We start from the raw sequence: 21,156 nt of genomic DNA, 5'->3' as shown, positions 1-21,156 counted from the left end.
GTTGGAAGAAATTACGGTGGGAACACAGTCAGCCATAGGAGACATTAAGATACTTTTGGCTAATCTCCTTGGGATTCCAGGCATGGAATACATTTTTCAGAGAGCTGGACTTCATAGCTATGTGGGGACTGCAGTGAACGACCCTGAATTGTTGGCTGCAAGTAGAAATTGGCTGTGGAGAGCACTGAAAGATACGTTTCCAACAAATGTGCATCCTGACAACATTCTGATTGATCCACTAGGACAACAAGAAAATCCGAGAGCCTACGTGTCAAGAGTTCATCAAGTGTGGAGAAATATTACCGGAAATGATCCAGATGTGAGTCAAATTGAGCAGTCAATTTTGAGAGCTAAACTACAGATGGGACTGCCCTCACCAGTAAGGGGCAAACTGGCAGAGGTGGTTGGACTTGGAAGCATGACAAAAGGTGTCTATACAGATCATATAGCCCATCAAGTGGATCTGTACCGGAAAAAGGAACACAGCCAGAAAGAACAGGACCAAGAAACTCTCAGAAAACTCAATCAAATACAACTGGTGGAGAATAAGAAGGAGAAGAAACAAGCTTTGGTTATGCAGAATCAGTGTGCACCAAATCAACAATCACTGCCACAGCTTCAACCGAACCAGTTCCAACCGCAATTGTACCAGCCACCAATAGCGGTACCAGTCGTTTCATATCCACAGCCAGTTTCTGGACAAAGAAAGAATTGGAGAGGAAGAGGATGAGAAGGTTTAGGAAGAGGAAGAGGAGGAAAATTTAAGCCATACTTCCAGCAATCTTCAGAAGTGTGTTATAATTGTGGACAGGTTGGTCACTTTGCCCGTGAGTGTAATGGGACAGGAGGAAACACCAGAGGGAATTTCAGAGGAAGATACAGGGGCCAGTCAAGATCATCTGGAGGACCGGTGAACCCTTATAGGGGCCCGGAGCAAGGATTCTAGAGGTGCCCAGAAGATCCGAAAGGGGGGTGTCAGCTGGTAGCATCAGGACCGGAAAAATATCCAACAATTGAGGTGAAAGTAAACAAACGACCATTGGAAGTGATGGCGGATAGCGGAGCTGCTTTTACCTGTGTTCGGCCTGAAGATGCTACACATCTCCCTATGTCCAATCAACTAATTAGGACAATCGGATTTGAGGGAGTGAAACAGCTGATTCCTCTTACAGAACCAATTGAGCTCTGCTATGAAAATCAGAAAATTACAATACCCATACTTGTATCAGAACATACACCTATCGCATTGTTGGGAAGAGATGCATTGTGTAAATTGAACTGTACAATAAAATGTACACCAGACGGCTGTCTGGTAGAAGTGCCAAAGGAAAAGGTTTACCAATTGTTGATGACGACAGAGATGGATTCTTCTTCAGTATTCTGGATTGGAAATCTCAGTGAAGATTTTTTGAAGCAGGCTAAGATATGGGAGAAATTCATTGTGACAAACATGCCAGATGTGAGGCTTCCGGAATATCCATTTCATTTTACCCTCAAGTATTTCAAGAATGCTGCCCAATCAGACTCAGAGGAATGGTTGAGTCATCAACCAAAGAAAGTTCATCTCAGCTCATGTTGCATAATTTTAGGACCACAAGGAGCAGCTATGAAGATAAACACAGATGATTATCTGGATAAATAATTTGAGATTGAGAAGAGTGTGCCACATGTGACCTTGTTGGTTTCTGAAGGCTATGAACAGAAGCAAATAGGAGAAATTATGACAGAAGCAGAGAAAGCTGTTTTCGTACCGATGAAAGAGAATTTGGCGATTTGGAGGAGTGAAGATCAGCGATTTCTTAGAATCATGATTTCGGCTCAAGGACAAGGAGAGCCACAAGCTGTACAGATGACACATGAATCTATCTGCAGTGCGAAGATGGATTCAGACCCCATGAAAGAGGAGATGTTGGAACAAGTTCCAGAATGTTTGTGGTCTCAACACAATACCGATATTGGACTTGTGAAATCAGCACAACCGGTGAAAGTTGAACTTCGACCAGGAGCCAGACCTCCTTGGAAGAATCAGTATCCATTGAAAGATGAAGCAATCCAAGGGATCGAACCACAAATTGAAGGACTTTTGAAAGCAGGTGTTTTAAGGACAACAAAATATCCTCAGAGTAACACACCTTTGTTGCCTGTGAAAAAACCAGATGGAACTTATCGTGTGGTTCATGATTTGAGAGCAGTGAATGAGGTAGTGACTGACTTTCCAGCGGAAGTGCCAGACCCGCATACCTTGTTAGCCCAAATTCCTCCTGATGCGACGCATTTTACGGTGTTAGACTTATGTGGTGCATTTTTTAGTCTTCCACTTAGTGTAGAAAGTCAGGGTTTATTTGGGTTCACATATAAGGGACAGTTCTATGAGTACAGTTGTTTGGCACAGGGGTACAGGCATAGCCCCCACCTTTTCAATAAAGTACTGAAGGATGATTTGGTAGGGATAGATCAGATATTGCAAAGCACTGTCATTCAGTACGTAGATTATATAATTATCTGCTCACAGAATAAGGAAACATGTCATAGATGCTCAATTAAATTGCTACAGGTATTGGCAGAAAAGGGGCATAAGGTTTCACAGAAAAAGTTGCAATATTGCCAGGAGAAGGTTGTTTATTTGGGTCAGAAAATAACGCATGGACACAGAAGCATTTCGGATAGTCAATTGGAAGCTATTCGTATGGCTCCGAAGCCTAGAACTGTCAGAGAGATGATGACATTTCTTGGTATTGCTGGTTATTCTTCAGCTTGGATTGAGAGCTATGCTAGTTTGACGGGACCTTTGAGAGCTATGGTTAAGGATACCGGAGGTGGTCAACTCCATAGCAATCTTTCCTGGACACAGGAAGGCCTTGTGGCATTTGAAACGATCAAACAGAGGTTGCAGGAGGCACCTGCACTCACACTACCAGACTACTCTAAGAATGTTTTGCTATATGTGTCTACTTCTACTGGAGGTAAATATGCATGTGCAGTTCTTTGTCAGCCGACAGGCACAGGGACGAATCCTCAGCCTATTTCCTACTACTCTACTGCCTATTCCGAAGTAGAACTAGGGCTACCACTGTGCTACAGAGCAATGGTGGGAGTATATTCAATGTATAACAAAGCATCATCTGTTACAATGGGTTACCCAGTAACAATTCTTACCCATCATAGTCTCAGAAATCTTCTGAACTTTGGAAAATATACATTGACTATGCCTAGGCTCAGAGACTATCATAGGCTCTTAGAGCAGGAAGATGTCACCCTAGTGAGGTGTGATACGGTGAATCCAGCCGAGAATTTGCCAACTTCAGAGGATGGTGAGCCACATGATTGTGTCCAAGAAGCAGAGAAATACTAAAGGCTTAGATCAGATTTGCAAGCCTTTCCATTACGTGAGGCAGACCTGGAGTATTGGACTGATGGGTCTTGTTATCGTATGGGAGATAAATTGTGTGCTGGCTATGCAGTAGTTAAAGCCCAAGGAACTGGATTTGTTGTTAAAAAGGCTGAAGTAATACCACAGCCTGTGTCTGCACAACTTGCTGAACTTGTGGGGCTAACAGAAGCATGTTTGTTAGCAGAAGGAAAGCGAGTGACGATATACACTGATTCAGCATATGCACGTAGTGTATGTCATCTGTTTGGAGCAGTGTGGAAAGGTCGAGGGTTTAAGAAAACGGATGGTTCTCCGATACAACATCATCCGCAAATAATGAAACTGTTGCATGCTATGATGAAGCCTAAAGAGATAGCGATAGCTAAGTGTGCAGCTCATAAGACAGATGTGTCAAAAGTCACACAAGGGAACAAAGCTGCTGATGAAGCTGCAAAAGCCGTCACAGGAGCAGACAAATTGGGCAAAGTTTTTCTGGTCACTCATCTAGTGGACTTGGAAGACAAAATTACGCTTAAGGGTGTGATTTTGATGCAGGAAGCTGCTTCTACGATCGACAAACAATTATGGCTAGACAGAGGTGCCGTCAAAGATGCTACTGGTCTTTGGAGAAACCATGAGGGGTTGATAGTAGCGCCTCTAGACCTATTAGGTCTGATGATTCAGGAAGCACATGGGTTAGCTCATGTTGCAAGGGGGGAGGTTAGGAGAAAGATCACAAAGGAGTATGGTTTCTGGGCACCATATTTGCTTGAACAGGTTGACTATGTCATAGGCAGGTGCACAATTTGTCTGAAAAATAATGTTCGCAGGGGTGTGACTGTTCTTCCTGGTCACATTCCTACACCGAGAGGTCCTATGCGTGAGTTGGTTATCAACTTTGTTGATATGATAAAACCAGTTGATGGGAAAAGATACATGTTGGTGGTTGTAGATAGATTTTCACGATGGCCGGAGGCCTGTCCAACCAAGCGAAAAGATGCTCAGTCGGTTGCTAAGTTCTTGTGTAAAGAAGTCATAAGCAGGTGGGGATTTCTCGATCGAATATCCTCAGACAATGGGAAAGAATCTCCAGGTTCCCTTGGAGAGTTCATCAATGAGCTTGACGCCTTGATAAGTTCCTTTCCTGAGGATGGCTCACCCTTCACAGTCTTGGGGGATTTCAACCTTCCCACGTCTACATTTGACTCATTTCTCTCTGCCTCCTTCTTTCCACTCCTCTCCTCTTTTGACCTCACCCTCTCACCATCCCCCCCCACTCACAAGGCAGGCAATACGCTTGACTTCATCTTTACTATATGTTGCTCTTCTACTAATCTCACTGCAACTCCCCTCCATGTCTCCGACCACTACTTTGTAGCCTTTTCTCTCTCGCTCTCCTCCAACACTACTCACTCTGCCCCTACACAGATGGTAACGCGCCGCCGCAACCTTCGCTCTCTCTCTCCCACTACTCTCTCCTCTTCCATCCTATCATCTCTTCCCTCTGCTCAATCCTTCTCCCTCCAATCTCCTGATTCTGCCTCCTCAACCCTCCTCTCCTCCCTTTCTGCATCCTTTGACTCCCTGTGTCCCCTATCCTCCCGGCCGGCTCGGTCCTCCCCTCCAGCTCTGTGGCTTGATGACTCATTGCGAGCTCACAGAACAGAGCTCCGGGCAGCTGAGCGGAAATGGAAGAAAACTAAACTCCCTGCCGACCTGGCATCTTTTCACTCCCTCCTCTCTACATTTTCTTCATCTGTTTCTGCTGCTAAGGCCACTTTCTACCACTCTAAATTCCAAGCATCTGCCTCTAACCCTAGGAAGCTCTTTGCCACATTCTCCTCACTGCTGAATCCCCCCCCCCCCCCCCCTCCTCCCTCTCTGTGGATGACTTTGTCAACCACTTTGAAAAGAAGGTTGACGACATCCGATCCTCGTTTGTTAAGTCTAATGACACTGCTGGTCCTGCTCACACTGCCCTACCCTATGCTTTGACTTCTTTCTCCCCTCTCTCTCCAGATAAAATCTTGCGACTTGTGACTGCAGGCCGCCCAACAACCTGCCCGCTTGACCCCATCCCCTCCTCTCTTCTCCAGACCATCTCCGGTGACCTTCTCCCCTACCTCACCTCGCTGATCAACTCATCCTTGACCGCTGGCCATGTCCCTTCCGTCTTCAAGAGAGCGAGAGTTGCACCCCTTCTCAAAAAACCAACACTCGATCCCACTGATGTCAACAACTATAGACCAGTATCCCTTCTTTCTTTTCTTTCCAAAACTATTGAGCGTGCCGTCTTTAGCCAACTCTCTTGCTATCTCTCTCAGAATGACCTTCTTGATCCAAACCAGTCAGGTTTCAGGACTGGTCATTCAACTGAGACTGCTCTTCTCTGTGTCACGGAGGCTCTCCGCACTGCTAAAGCTAACTCTCTCTCCTCTGCTCTTGTCCTTCTAGACCTGTCTGCTGCCTTTGATACAGTGAACCATCAGATCCTCCTCTCCACCCTCTCCGAGCTGGGCATCTCCGGCGCGGCTCACTCCTGGATTGCGTCCTACCTGACCGGTCGCTCCTACCAAGTGGCGTGGCGAGAAGCTGTCTCCGCACCACGTGCTCTCACCACTGGTGTCCCCCAGGGCTCAGTTCTAGGCCCTCTCCTTTTCTCCCTATACACCAAGTCACTTGGCTCTGTCATATCCTCACATGGCCTCTCCTATCATTGCTACGCTGACGATACACAACTAATCTTCTCCTTTCCCCCTTCTGATAACCAGGTGGCGAATCGCATCTCTGCATGTCTGGCCGACATATCAGTATGGATGACGGATCACCACCTCAAGCTGAACCCTGGCAAGACGGAGCTGCTCTTCCTCCCGGGGAAGGACTGCCCGTTCCATGATCTCGCCATCACGGTTGACAACTCCGTTGTGTCCTCCTCCCAGAGTGCGAAGAGCCTTGGCGTGACCCTGGACAACACCCTGTCGTTCTCCGCCAACATCAAGGCGGTGACCCGATCCTGCAGGTTCATGCTCTACAACATTCGGAGAGTACGACCCTGCCTTACACAGGAAGCGGCACAGGTCCTAATCCAGGCACTTGTCATCTCCCGTCTGGATTACTGCAACTCGCTGTTGGCTGGGCTCCCTGCCTGTGCCATTAAACCCCTACAACTCATCCAGAATGCCGCAGCCCGTCTGGTGTTCAACCTTCCCAAGTTCTCTCACGTCACCCCCCTCCTCCGCACACTCCACTGGCTTCCAGTTGAAGCTCGCATCCGTTACAAGACCATGGTGCTTGCCTATGGAGCAGTGAGGGGAACGGCACCTCCGTACCTTCAGGCTCTGACCAGTCCCTACACCCAGGCGAGGGCATTGCGTTCATCCACCTCTGGCCTGCTGGCTCCCCTTCCTCTGCGGAAGCATAGTTCCCGCTCAGCCCAGTCAAAGCTGTTCGCTGCTCTGGCACCCCAATGGTGGAACAAGCTCCCTCACGACGCCAGGACAGCGGAGTCACTCACCACCTTCCGGAGACATTTGAAACCCCACCTCTTTAAGGAACACCTGGGATAGGATAAAGTAATCCTTCTACCCCCCCCCCCCCCCCCCCCAACAAAAAATAAATAAAAAATAAAGTATAATTGTAAAGTGGTTGTCCCACTGGCTATAGGGTGAATGCACCAATTTGTAGTCGCTCTGGATAAGAGCGTCTGCTAAATGACGTAAATGTGCCCTTGAGCAAGGCACTTAACCCTAATTGCTCCTGTAAGTCGCTCTGGATAAGAGCGTCTGCTAAATGACTAAAATGTAAATGTAAATGTGAAATTGATGTTGCAAAAATTGGGAATTAAGCAACGTCTTGGAGCAGTTTATCACCCACAAAGTCAAGGGATTTGTGGAAAAAATTAACGGTGTCTTGAAAAATCGCATTGTCAAAATTTGCCAGCATACGGGTCTAAACTGGATAGCAGCGCTTCCTTTAGCATTAATGGTGTGTCGCTCAAGTGAGTTGCGTGATCTACGTATGACACCCCATGAACTGGTCACAGGAAGAAGGATGCCTACGCCTTGTTTGCGAACAAGCGGAAAGGCTCCAAGCTTGGCTCTCTTGGAAGATGAAATGAGAGCGTACGTTACATATACGGCCAATTTTCATAAAAAGCTGTCCACATATGTTTCTGACAGGCAAAGAAAAGAAGAGGTGCAGGAGAAGCTTGATGAGAAAAAACGGAGTACAGTGCAACCTGGGGACAAGGTGTTCGTGAAGGTATTTAGAAGGAAGTGGTATAACGAACGTCGTGAAGGACCATTTGAAGTTGTTCGTAGTACTGGAACAGCTGTCCAGGTTAAAGGGTCTCCAACGTGGTATCATTTGTCACATTGTGTTAAAGCGCCTGGAGAAGAAGTGCCACGCACAGAGAGACAGGATGTTGAAGGCTCAAGAGAGCAGGATGAAGATAGGGAAGAACAGGCGGAAGGAGAGATGCATGACAATATCCAGTGTCAAAACCCAGAAGGAGAGATTGTCCATGTTGTGGACAACATTGATGATAATGTGTACACTTCTGATGATGCCAGAGATGACTCTGCAATGGATGGAAAGGAAAAGAGATTTGGGGACATTGATTTTCAATACGTCCCAGAAACCACAGGGAATATTTCAGTGGAATGTGAAACCGCGGAGATCACCAAGGGCAACTCTGTTACAGGAGAAGCTGGTGATTCAGTTAGACAAAGTAGGCCCAGACCAGTTAGGAGAAAAGTCAGACCAAAACGTTACGAAAACTAGGGTTGAAGTAACCCTAGGGAAGTCAGCTCAGCTTCCATGCCAGTGCACGAGAGAGAACAGTGGTGAAGGGAAATTTAGAGTTCAGTGGGAAGATAGCTATGGGAGGAGTTTAGATCTGTTAGGAGCAGTTGCATTGAGAAAGTATGTGTTGCTGAATGATAAGAGAAGAATGAAGATTGAGGGTGATTGTACTCTCTATGTGTACAATTCCCAGCAGGAGGATCAAGGTGATTATAAATTTATTTTTTATAATCCACAGTTTGAAAGTGAGGGATTGGAGTCGGGACTGAGAGTTAATGTAGTGACGCTAGTGGTGATAGATGGAAATACAAGTAAAGAGCTCCAAGCTGTAGGGAAAATAGATGAATCCACAACAATTACATCAACACTTCAGCCTAATACAACAACAGTAAGAAGCAATTCAACTCTTTCAACATTGACAGCTATTAAAGCTATAAATGTATCACATTTCATTACAATGGCGCCTCAGAAACTCGCTCCAACACCAATTTTAGAAGAAAAGACTGTCATTAGGGTTAGGATGGGTTGTACAGCTCATCTTCCTTGTAGATGTGAGAGACGGAGTGGGGGTGGTGACATTCCTCCCACGTGGAGAGATAATTATGGCGAAGAAGTGTTGTTATCAGGACCAGAAGTAGAAGCTGTGCCACCTAGTCAAAGGAAGTATATTTTGTACAACGATATGAAGTGGAAGAGGGTTATGAGTGATCGCTCACTTATTTTGAGTAATATTACATGGGAAGATCAGGGAGAATATACTTGTACTTATTTAGAGCCAGCGTTCAAATTTGTTACGGTTAAGAATTACTGGTTAGAAGGCTATGTAACCCGTAAGGTGACGCTTATGATGGAAGATTTAAAGTCTGTTGAAGTTTCCACAGTCACCAAAGGAGTTCAGGAGCAGTATATTACAGTAGCCACTCCAACAGTAAATAATACACAGAGGACATCTGTTACTTTGCCACTGGAAATAATTAAGAGTGTTAATACATCAACTAAAGCCACTATTTTCACAGTAACTTTGGAAGAAATGAATGTTACAACAGCGATAACACGTCTCGGAAATGTGACACAGACACCAACAACAACTTTTCTGAAACTAAAGGATGTAGTAAACGTGACTCAGAAGTCTATGATACCGATGGAGAGTGCTGTAGATGGTGGTAAGGATAGTGTTGAAATAGGAGAACAGATGGTAGCAGTGAATCATGTACATTAATCTGAAATAGTGCAGAATACTATCCCGGAGGTACAGGATGAGTTCTTTAATTTTGATGGAACACCAGAAGATATATCTGATCAATACCGCTCGATAGGGAAGAGATAAACTAAATGGAAGGCATATGGATTTGATTCTTCTGTTTTGCAAATTAAAGATGGATGGGCAGGTAGGAATCTATGGTTCCAGCAGTTAACTCATTCTGTAAGATCAGTGAGGAATCTTGAGGGTCCATGTCTGTTGAGAATTCCAGCACCAGGCACATGGGGTTCAATCTTAGAGACAGTGGCTCAACCTCTATCAACCGCGTGTCAATCTTATGCTTTATCATGGTTGTTGTATCAGCAACAATCATTAACAGATATAATGATGTCGTTGTCGAAGCATTTGTTTAGGCCTAGGTTTAATTGTTCTTGGTTAAATGAATTACCCTATGTGAATTTGTTAGATCAGAAGGAAAATCAGTTAACAGCGATTCCTGAAGCATTGGAGGTGAAACCAGTGAGGGCTAAAAGCTGTTTTTGTTCAAATAAAACATATGATGGACCGGGTATGTTTATGGGAATATCAGATTGTGATGATTATATGATGACTTTGGGTAAGCATGAACGTAAGGTTAGTGATGAGACATATGAAGTAACTTTTTATGTTCCATTTAGTAAGAACAGAAGGACTTTGATGGTAAAAGATCAGCTTTTGCCTGGCAATGTGACTATTGGGAATTTTCGAGATATTTGGTGGGTTTGTGGTGATAAAGCATATATATTCTTACCCTATGGATGGACAGGATGTTGTTACATGTCGACGTTGAAGCTTCCATATGAGGTTTATACTATTCAAAAGGGGAAGGCACCAGACACTGCTAAATCTGATTCTAGGTCTGGAAATAGGGTGAAAAGGGAAATGGCACAATTTCATAGGTTGGAATCCTACCATTGGAGGATAAGTCTAGGAGAGAAGTGGGGACTTGGACTTTTTCCATGGTATGGTGTAACATTTTTGGCAGATCACATTGATAATATTGCCTATACTTTGCAGGGCTTTGCAAATGAAACGATACGAGGGTTTAATCTTCTGTCAAATACTCAAAGAAGTCACAGACTGACGCTGTTGAAACATGACATGGCTCTTGACTATATTTTAGCAAAACAAGGTGGATTATGTTTGGCTATGAACTTGAGGGGGGATGATTGCTATACTTTGATCCCCGATAGTTCCGATAATATCACTAGTGTTATAGATGCATTGAAGACTATAAGGGATGCGTTTGGTCAATCTGAAGGAGCTGGATGGTCAGCGAAGGCTTGGTTGCAAGATCAGTTAGGCCCAGTGGGAGCAGTGATAGTTCAGATTTTAGTAGCAGCTCTTGTAGCGCTGTGTGTGATGTTTTGCTTTTGTACTTTGTTACTAACTTTTGCGAAGGCTATGATATTGAGATGGGTTGGAGTTGTGATGCCTGGGGACAACACTCAGATGCCCTTGTTAACTGTTACTGATCTAGATGGAGATAAACAAGTGGGACTGGATGGAGTATTGATGGATAGATATCCATTTTGAATATCCGATAATTTTTTACGTCTTTACATATTCTTGTGATATTTAGTATTTTCTTATGATTCAAAAGGGGAAATGTGATGTCATTCATTTTATATATAATCTTATATATCATTCTTATATTATTGCTGACATTGATGTTTTAATTTGCATGTGTTGTTTTGCAAAAGATACTGGTTGGTATTTTCTTTTCTTCCAGAAGCATATGGGGGAATGTGTAGAGGGGATTCAAATACTCAAACATGGACAATATGAATGGACTGGAGGAAGTGGAACAAGGAAGGTGTGGAGATGTTCAGATTCCATCATCAACGTTTCATTGGAAGTCGACACTGCTGAGGAGATGAAGTATAGTGGACTACATTCCAGTGTCTGCAATGATATATAGACATATTTGCATGTGTAATACATAATTTGTGTTATATTCTTTCTGTATTAATGTTTTGAAGAATTATGTTTTCTGTTGTTGGGTACATGTGGGGACCTCAGATGTTTTTGTTTATTTTGTTGAAGCTTAAGGATATTGGGTCTAGGCAGGGACAGAGAGAATCCACAGGAGGGTCCGATGGGTCGACCAGCCTGAATGTGGAAATGTTTTATTGTATTTTGTTTGCTGAGGTTTTCATGTGTATTCAATTGCACCATAGCTTAAAATGCATTGATAAAGATTTATAAATTGATCTGGAGTACTTAGGTGGTCGCCTGGGGCAGAGGGGCCGTGAGAGAATTTTCCTGTCTTGATTGATAAATTGATATTTGGAATGAAAGCTGCCATACAGGTTTTTCACTCTTACACTCCATAACAATTTATTTACATTCCATAACAATTTATTTACACTCCATACAAAAATGTGTCTATATAACCATGTGTTTACTCTCCGTACATTTTGGTTTATTGCTGAAGTTACTCAAGAACAAAAATTGTTATTTGTCATAATCCTATTCTTTTTGTTTTCGAGACTTAATTAGTCTCGAAGGGGGGAAATATGTAGTATCCTAAACAGTTTATGGTTTTGCTGACGTTTGCAAATGGTGTGTTAGAGGAAACTTGGCTCGGCTTGCGGAAACATCTGGAAAGCATTACTACATAGGTTTCTTGGAATAGAGGAAAGTCTGCTATGTAGAGGCAGGGAATTGGTTAATTAAAAATACGCCATATTATGTTACATAGGATATAAATACCATGTTCTGAACAAAGGGACGGGGAGAGATAACATATTAGATCAACAGATTGGCCGTTTCTCTCCAGATATTTTGCAGATGTCTGTAAATTGATACTGTGAACTTTGATATAAATAAACTTTTGTAATCAAAGTACAGTGTAAGCGGACTTCTTATCATCACAGCATAGATCAGCATCGTTGTCTTGGACACCAAAGTAACCTTGAAACCAGAAAGCAAGTGTCCAGATGAAGATGGTGATAAAAGTAATGGTTGTTGTGGGTTCTGTTGTCATGAAGGACAGCTCTCAGTCATGAAGTGTTAAACTCACAGGGATATAAACACTCCCAGACCACTGAAGCATGTGCTGCCAATACAAAGTGTCTTATATGTAAATATTCTTCTAGGACAGTCAGACTTTATTAGTAAATGTTGTGTGATGTGATGTAGAAACATGATATCTATGTAATCACTGATATCATTTCTGATATAAGTGCTGAATGGGGACTGATATAATGATTATAGGCATCTACAAATGGAGCATATCGTTATAAATGTGTTATTAGACCAGGCAGTCTATGTTTTCTGTCTCCCTCCAGTGGTCAGGGTCAGTAACTGCAGTCTGTGTGTGGACCTTGTGATGCCACTGAATGACAGCTCTAAAGTGGAGATCTCCAGAGCTCTGACGTCTCCAGTGTCCTGCTTCACCTGCTGCTCTCTGGAACTACCACAGCAGTGGTGTAAAGGAGGATGTATGGGTAATGTTTGTGGTCTATATTGTATGTGTTTGAATCATGTTAATTAAATTCTAGCTATTCAAAACACAGGTCATCTTTAGGGGTTTTAATGATTGCACATCATCTCTTTTCAGATTGGTTGATGGTTTTCCTTGAGTTACTCAACAGAGTCAACATGTAGTTAATGGTCAGGAGAAGCATTTAGTGATCAGTTATGATCTAAGGTCTTCTAGACATAGATCTAGTTTGACTCTATTGTTGTTCAGCTCTACTACACACTGTGTCATTGTCCTGGATCATCTCCTCCCCTCAGCACCTGCAGTAGGTCCCAGCTGTAGCAGTACAGTCACTGTGCAGTCTGACTGAGGGAGGTTTTTGTACGGCTCTGTATCACTGTGTGAACACCCAGACACTGTTGGGGTAGTGGAAACTCTGACAGTAGTAATCTCCTGCATCTTCAGCTTGGACTCCACTGATGGTCAGAGTGAAGTCACTATGAGTTCCACTACCACTGAATCTAGATGGAGTCCCAGACTGAAGTGTTGTAGCATAGTAAATAAGGAGTTTAGGAGCTCCTCCAGGTCTCTGTTGATACCAGGCTAGATAGTTATTGTTATAGACATCACTGCTGGTTTTACAGTTCAGAGAGACTGTCTGTCCTGGGAGAACAGCTTTCAGTGCAGGGGTCTGAGTTACAGTGACCTGGCCTCTGGATTCTGAAACAGAGATGTCATGTAGAAATACCATTCAATTGTTAATAAGTTTTTCCATATAGCATATGAAATTAAACTGTAATGAGGTTATATAGCCTGATATTGCAATTGTCCGGGTAGTTTTCTGTAAAATATATTACCTTGGAGACAGAGGGCAAATATCCAGATGAAGATGGTGATAAAAGTCATGGTTGTTGTGGGTTCTGTTGTCATGAAGGACAGCTCTCAGTCATGAAGTGTTAAACTCACAGGGCTATAAACACTCTCAGACCACTGAAGCATGTGCTGTCTATGCAGAGCATCATCACTATGCAAATAATCTTCTGGTCTTCTCCCCATCCACCATGTTTCAGTAAAGTGTCCTACATGTAAGTAGTCTTCCTGGACAGAGACTGATGTGATGTAGAAACATGATATCTATGTAATCACTGATATGGTTTCTGATATAAGTGCTGAATGGGGACTGATATAATGACTATAGACATCTACAAGTGGAGCATAAAGTTATTACTGCTTTTAGACCAGATAGTATCTGCTTTCTGTAGCAGTACAGTCACTGTGCAGTCTGACTGAGGGAGGTTTTTGTACAGCTCTGTATCACTGTGTGAACACAAATGTACTATTTGGATAGTGGAAACTCTGACAGTAGTAATCTCCTGCATCTTCAGCCTGGACTCCACTGATGGTCAGAGTGAAGTCACTCCCAGATCCACTGCCACTGAATCTAGATGGAGTCCCAGACTGAAGGGTTTTAGCATAGTATATAAGGAGTTTGGGAGCTCCTCCAGGTTTCTGTTGATACCAGGCTAGATGGTTATTAGAAAACACATTACTGCTGGTTTTACAGTTCAGAGAGACTGTCTGTCCTGGGAGAACAGCTTTCACTGCAGGGGTCAATTCTGCAAAAGAGATGTCATGTAGAAATAGCATTCAATTGTTAATACATTTTTCCATGTAGCATATGAAATTAAGCTGTAATGAGGTTATATAGCCTAATATTGCAATTGTCCCAGACTGAAGTGTTTTAGCATAGTAAATAAGGCGTTTACTAGTATTATACTCTATTGTATAATACTAGTGCTTTATTACCTTCAGTCCCTATTGTATTTTACTAGTACTTCAATACTATCAGTCCTTATTGTATTATACTAGTACTTCAGTACTATCAGTCCCTATTGTATTACACTAGTACTTCAGTACTATCAGTCCCTATTGTACTGTTGACCATGATGTCCTTCTGGACAGACTGGAGAGGTGGGTTGGCCTCTCCGGTCCAGTTCTGAATTGGTTGAGAACCTATTTAACCTGTCAAGAGTTTTTAGACACCCTTGGTGACCATAATTAAGAGAAAATACAAATCACAGGTGGCATTCTACAAGGTTCGATTTTGGTTTCAGTACTGTTCAGTTTACATATGTTACCATATGGAACCGTTATCAGAAAGCACCACATTGATTTTCACTGCTGCGCAGCGATGCACAACTTTACATTTCTGTGGCAACAGAGGATTTCAACTCCATGGATAAATTATTAGACTGTATTAGTTATTTAAATACTTGGATGGCTCACAACTTCCTCCAGCTAAATCAAGACAAGACGTAGTGTCACGTTCGTTGAGAGACGGGTCAGACCAAGGTGCAGCGTGGTATGCATACATGTTTATTAGAATGAATAAACACTAGACAAAACAACAAAAGCAACGTAACGCGAAGCTCAACAGTGGCTACACACAACAAGCCAAACACGAGTCAAGATCCCACAACTAAGGTAGGCAACCAGGCTACCTAAGTATGATCCCCAATCAGAGACAACAATCGACAGCTGCCTCTGATTGGGAACCACACCCGGCCAATATAGATCTAAACATACTAGATCTCCACATAGAATGACACATTACATAGATACTCACACCCTGACCAAACCAACTAGCGAACTCTATGTCAGGGCTTGACAGTACCTCCCCCCCCAAAGGTGCGTACTCCGGCCGCACCAACCTGACTCATTAGGGGAGGGTCCGGGTGGGCATTCAGCCTCGGAGGCGGCTCCGGCTCCGGGCGTGACGACCTCTCCCTCTTTGCCTCCCCGTTGCACCCCTGGTCTGGTCTGGACCTCGGCGCGATCCTTCCCCTCTCCTTCCTCCCACGATGCACCAAGCCCTGTCTGGACCCTGGTGTGGGAGGCCCCGAACCTGGAGAGGGGCTGACGTCTGGGCCTGGAGGGGAGCCGCTGACCGGAGCTGAACTGGACCCCGGTTGAGCGGACTGCTCTGGCTCCGGAGTGGAGCCGCTGACCGGAGCTTGACTAGGCACCGGTGGAGCGGACTGCTCTGGCTCCGGAGTGGATCCGCTGACCGGAGCTGAACTGTACCCCGGTGGAGCGGACTGCTCTGGCACTGGACTGGAGCAGCTGATCAGAGCTGGACTGGGCCCCGTGGAGCGGACTGCTCTGGCACTGGAGTGGAGAAGCTGACCGGGCTACGGACACGCACCACTGGTCTGGTGCGAGGAACAGGCATGGGCCGCACCGGGCTGGGAACACGCACCACTGGTCTGGTGCGAGGAGCAGGCACGGGGCGTACCGGGCTGGCGACAAGCACCACTGGTTTGGTGCGAGGAGCAGGCACGGGCTGTGCCGGACTGGATACACGCACCACTGGTTTGGTGCAGGGAGCAGGTACGGGCTTTGCCGGACTGGGAACACGCACCACTGGTCTGGTGCGAGGAGCAGGCACGGGGCATACCGGGCTGGCGACACGCACTACTGGTTTGGTGCAGGGAGCAGGTACGGGTCGTACTGGACTGGATACACGCACCACTGGTTTGGTGCGGGGAGCAGGTACGGGGCGTACCAGGCTGGGGAGGCGCACTGGTGACACAGTGCGTAGAACCGGAGCAGGATATACTGGACCGTGGAGGCGTACTGGAGGTCTGGAGTGTACAGCTGGCACAACCCGTCCTGGCTGGATGCCCACATTCGCACGACACGTGCGGGGCACTGGCACAGGACGCATTGGGCTGTGAATGCACACTGGTGACACAGTGCGCATCTCCGCATACCTTGGTTCCTCAATGAACACACACTCCTTTTTTTGCCTGACCAGCTCCTCTCTCCGTGCATCCACTACTTCCTTCTCCCTACGGGCCTCCTGCAGCGCCTCCTCTTGAAGGGAGCTCTCCTGCTCTATTCTCACTATCAGCCCCCGTAATGTGGTGGCCTCCTCTCTTAAACTGCAGATCCGCAGGTCTTGGAGGACCTCTAAAATAGCGGCCTCCTCCTCTACAGTCAGCACTTTCACGGCCTCCTGCTGCCTCGTCGTCCACCCCGTGTGCCCTCCCAAAACATTTATTGGGGCTGCTTCTCAGGCTTTCTTCGTGACCAAGTATTTTTAAGTCGCCGTTTCTCCTCACTTGCTGCCTCTGTCTGCTCCCAAGGAAGGCGATCCATCCCAGCATGGATCTCTTCCCATGTCCATGAAACCTTACCATTTAATATCTCCTCCCAAGTCCATGATTTCTGCTTATCCTGGGCACGCTGCTTGGTCCTTGTTTGGTGGGATCTTCTGTTACGTTCATTGAGAGACGTGTCAGACCAAGGTGCAGCGTGGTATGCGTACATGTTTATTAGAACGAATAAACACTAGACAAAACAACAAAAGCAACGTAACGCGAAGCTCATCAGTGGCTACACACAACAAGCCAAACACGAGTCAAGATCCCACAACTAAGGTAGGCAACCAGGCTACCTAAGTATGATCCCCAATCAGAGACAACGATCGACAGCTGCCTCTGATTGGGAACCACACCCGGCCAATATAGATCTAAACATACTAGATCTCCACATAGAATTACACATTACATAGATACTCACACCCTGACCAAACCAACTAACGAACTCTATGTCAGGGCGTGACACAGAGGTACTTATTGTTGGAGCCAAATAACAGAGAGAGAATCTAGTCACACATTTTAATTAATGGGCAATAAAGATAAAACACCAGGTAAAAAAACCTAGGTGTTATTTTAGATTCTGAATAAAATTTCGAATCACACATTAGGAATGTGACCAAAATAGCTTTTTACCACCTGAGGAACATTGCCAAGATGCGGCCGTTTCGCTCTCAGACTGATACAGAGAGACTCATCAATGCTTTCAATACAAGCAGGCTTGACTGCTGTGATGCTCTCCTGTCTGGTCTACCCATGAAAGCCATTGGTCAACTGCAAAACATACAGAATGCTGCAGCACGGGTACTGATCAAGACCAGACGTAGAGTACACATTACAGCGCTTTAAAGATATCTGCACTGGCTGCCTGTGAGTTTTAGAATTAATTTTAAGATTGTTTTTTAAATCAATCCACGATTGTGCACCCCAATACATGTCAGACATGCTTTTAAGTTATGTTCCCAGTAGGTCCCTCAGGTCCTCTGGCAGTGGCCTTTTAACTATCCCAAAGCCTAGGACGAAGAGACATTGAGAGGCAGCCTTTAGTTATTATGCCCCCAGCCTCAGGTATAGCCTGCCAGAGAACCCGAGGGGGCCGAAAATGTGGAAATATTTAAAAGAGATCTTAAAACATATCTAGTAGTAGTTGTTGTTGTTGTAGTAGTAGTAGTAGTTGTTGTCGTTGTTGTTTTTGTTGTAGTAGTAGTAGTAGTAATAGTAGTAGCCTCTCCTCTCCTCTCTTCTTCTCCCCTCTCTTCTCCTCTCCTCCTCTCCTCAGTAGTTGTAGTAGTTGTAGTAGTAATATTAGTAATAGTAGTAGTAGTAGTAGTAGTAGTAGTAGTAGTAGTAGTAGTAGTAGTAGTAGTAGTAGTAGTAGTAGTAGTAGTAGTAGTTGTTGTTGTTTTTGTTGTTGTAGTAGTAGTAGTAGTAATAGTAGTAGTTGATGACCCTCTCCACTCCTCTTCTCCCCTCTCCTCTCCTACTATAGAGTTGTGGTAGCTGACCCGCCTCTATCCTCCAGCTAGTCTCCCTGTCAGGAGGAGGAGGAGGAGGAGGAGGAGGAGGAGGAGGAGGAGGAGGAGGAGGAGGAGGAGGAGGAGGAGGAGGAGTAGTAGTACCACCTTGAAAGCAAGTGTCCAGATGGTGAAAAAAGTCATGGTTGTTGTGGGTTCTGTTGTCATGAAGGACAGCTCTCAGTCATCAAGTGTTAAACTCACAGCGCTATAAACACTCTTAGAGCAGATGCATTATGCAAATGAGTGTTTCAAATCTATTTCAGTTTCCAAGTAGGCTCCCATCATAAGAATATAATTCTCTCGCATAAGTTTGCTTTTCTAATAATAGTAATTAGGTGGGTGCTTATATTTGTCCTATTTCACACGTTTATTATATGGGGATTGGATATGTTTTTTGGGGGGGACATCCCAACTCCCCCTGAGACATCCTCAGAGAGTGGGGTCACGGCCATTATAAACGGCGACCCTGGAGCAATTAGGGTTAAGTGCCTTGCTAAAGGGCACATCGACAGATGTTTCGCCGTGTCGTCCTGGGGATTTGAACTAGCAGCCTTTTGGTAACCAGGCCAACGCTCTAACATCAAACAGCAACTTTTACTCAAATAACTTATGTATGGCAACTTTTATGTCACACCACCATTTATTTTTATTCTGATGATGATCAGGCATAATTAACTGTCTGTTCACTCATGCTTGGTCTCTTATGTAAGTTCCTCTAATCAGTTAGTGAACACTTCTCTAAACTAAAGCTGGTAGGATTCCTCTGGTAGTGTTGTCTGTCTGTGACTTTACCATAAATGTTAAATCTGAGATCAACATCTTTAATAAAGGAATATACAACATGGATCACTATCAGTACTGCTGCTGCTGTTGTCTTTCATATGGACAATATGGAGGAATACTAGCAACACTGGAGCTAATGCTGGACAGTACTTACAGACTAGGAGAACATCTGATACACAGAGGAAGGAAAAAATACTAATATCTGGTTTTAAGATACAAATCATATTTGTATTATCTAGAAACAGCTTATATAAAGTGTTTGTTCTACCTGGAAGATGTTAAAGTGTATTTGTGTTGATTATGATTCTGTATGAGTGATCTTCACTGTAACAGCTGCAGCATCACAACACAGAGAGGTTTTTGTACCAGCAGTAACAGGGATTGTATCACTGTGGGACACTTTTGGTAGCGGCACCAGACTAGATGTTGGAAGTAAGTAACAAGCTCACTTGATATTTCTTTCTGATTACACTTATTAAGTATGTTATTCTTACACTCTGTCTATGAAAATATTGCGATTTTAGATTTTCAAAATGTTTTAATTGCTTTTGACTGACCCTTCGTTCTAATAAAATTTTATTGAATCGAAATGTTAAATTGTAGGTTTATTTTTGTCTGATTTGTATGATTGCAGACTATAACTCTTAATTTTGGTAGGATCACTATTTAATAGCATTGGATATAGTAGTCATTATTGTTGTATTGAGTTCATGGTAGCCTTCACTGTTAGTGTGAAGACAAAAGGTCTCAGTTATGTTTGGAACCAACTTCATGAACTAACATGGTTGATATGTGATTAAAACTAATTTATGCTCAGATTATGCTCAGATTTTGCAAATACTATGAATATGAGAAGGCTATTCTGATCAGATCAATTCCTAAATAATATCTGTATGACATGTATAACTGACGCTGTATGACTTGTAACTCTACTTACTTAATACTTGTTCGGTTCATTATTCTGCTTTATCATATTACAGTTTGTGTGTTATCCACATCTTTTACCAATCTAACTTTTACATTAATATTTAGAAGGCATTTCCAAATCACTTTATTTTGATTTGTCCTTTGCTGAAGATAAGCTCTTACTGTAACTGTACTTGATGTAGTTACTTAGTTGATGTGTTCTGTTTGTTCCTGGTAACAGTTCCCCCACCCTCACCGTCCTGCCACCCTCTAGTGAGGAGCTGTCCAGTACAACAACAGCCACACTGACGTGTCTGGCCAACAAGGGCTTCCCCTCAGACTGGACCATGAGCTGGAAAGTGGACGGGACCAGCAAGAAGCAGGAGGCCAGTCCCGGGGTCCAGGAGAAGGACGGCCTGTACAGCTGGAGCAGCACACTGACTCTCACTGCCCAGGAGTGGACCAAGGCAGGAGAGGTGACCTGTGAAGCCCAGCAGAAATCCCAGACTCCAGTCACCAAGACCCTGAGGAGGGCTGACTGTTCTGGGTAGGACCCCTCAGTCACACCTCTATGGAGAGAGGATGCTTGTTCCTCTGCTTTGACTTGCTTTTTTTCTAAAATCAGTCGTTCTCTGATTTAGTGATCACTCTGGTGTGGACTAACAGGGGGCTAGGCTTGAGTTCATGTGTCAATCCATTCTGTAGATTGAGATTTTTTTATTTTTTTTATTTAATGTGATCTGCTTTTATTCACTATCATGTTTGCTTTGATGCTTCGATTTTGTGATAATGGATTTAAATAAAGATTTCTTTTTGGAATGCATATTTTTGTTGTTTTTATTAATAAACTGGATCATAGATACTGTATATTTGCAATATTCTGGAAAAATATGTATTCAGCAAGGCTGATTAATGGTGTCTTTAAAAACTGTCAAGTCTAAAACTCACTC

The 21,156-nt window shown here is 44.1% G+C and overlaps 1 gene segment (V, D, J or C); it reads left to right on the top strand.

Moving 5' to 3' along the window:
• The first annotated feature begins 17,790 nt into the window (after positions 1-17,790).
• On the top strand, positions 17,791-20,757 carry LOC311140059 (Ig kappa-b4 chain C region-like). The segment is given in 2 exons: positions 17,791-17,804; positions 20,448-20,757.
• Positions 20,758-21,156: the final 399 nt, after the last annotated feature.

Source organism: Coregonus lavaretus, assembly GCF_964263955.1.
Source record: "Coregonus lavaretus genome assembly, chromosome: 13".
Lineage (NCBI taxonomy): Eukaryota > Metazoa > Chordata > Actinopteri > Salmoniformes > Salmonidae > Coregonus > Coregonus lavaretus.
Note: the sequence above shows the minus strand (reverse complement) of the source record. Positions and strands in the feature narration are given on the sequence as shown.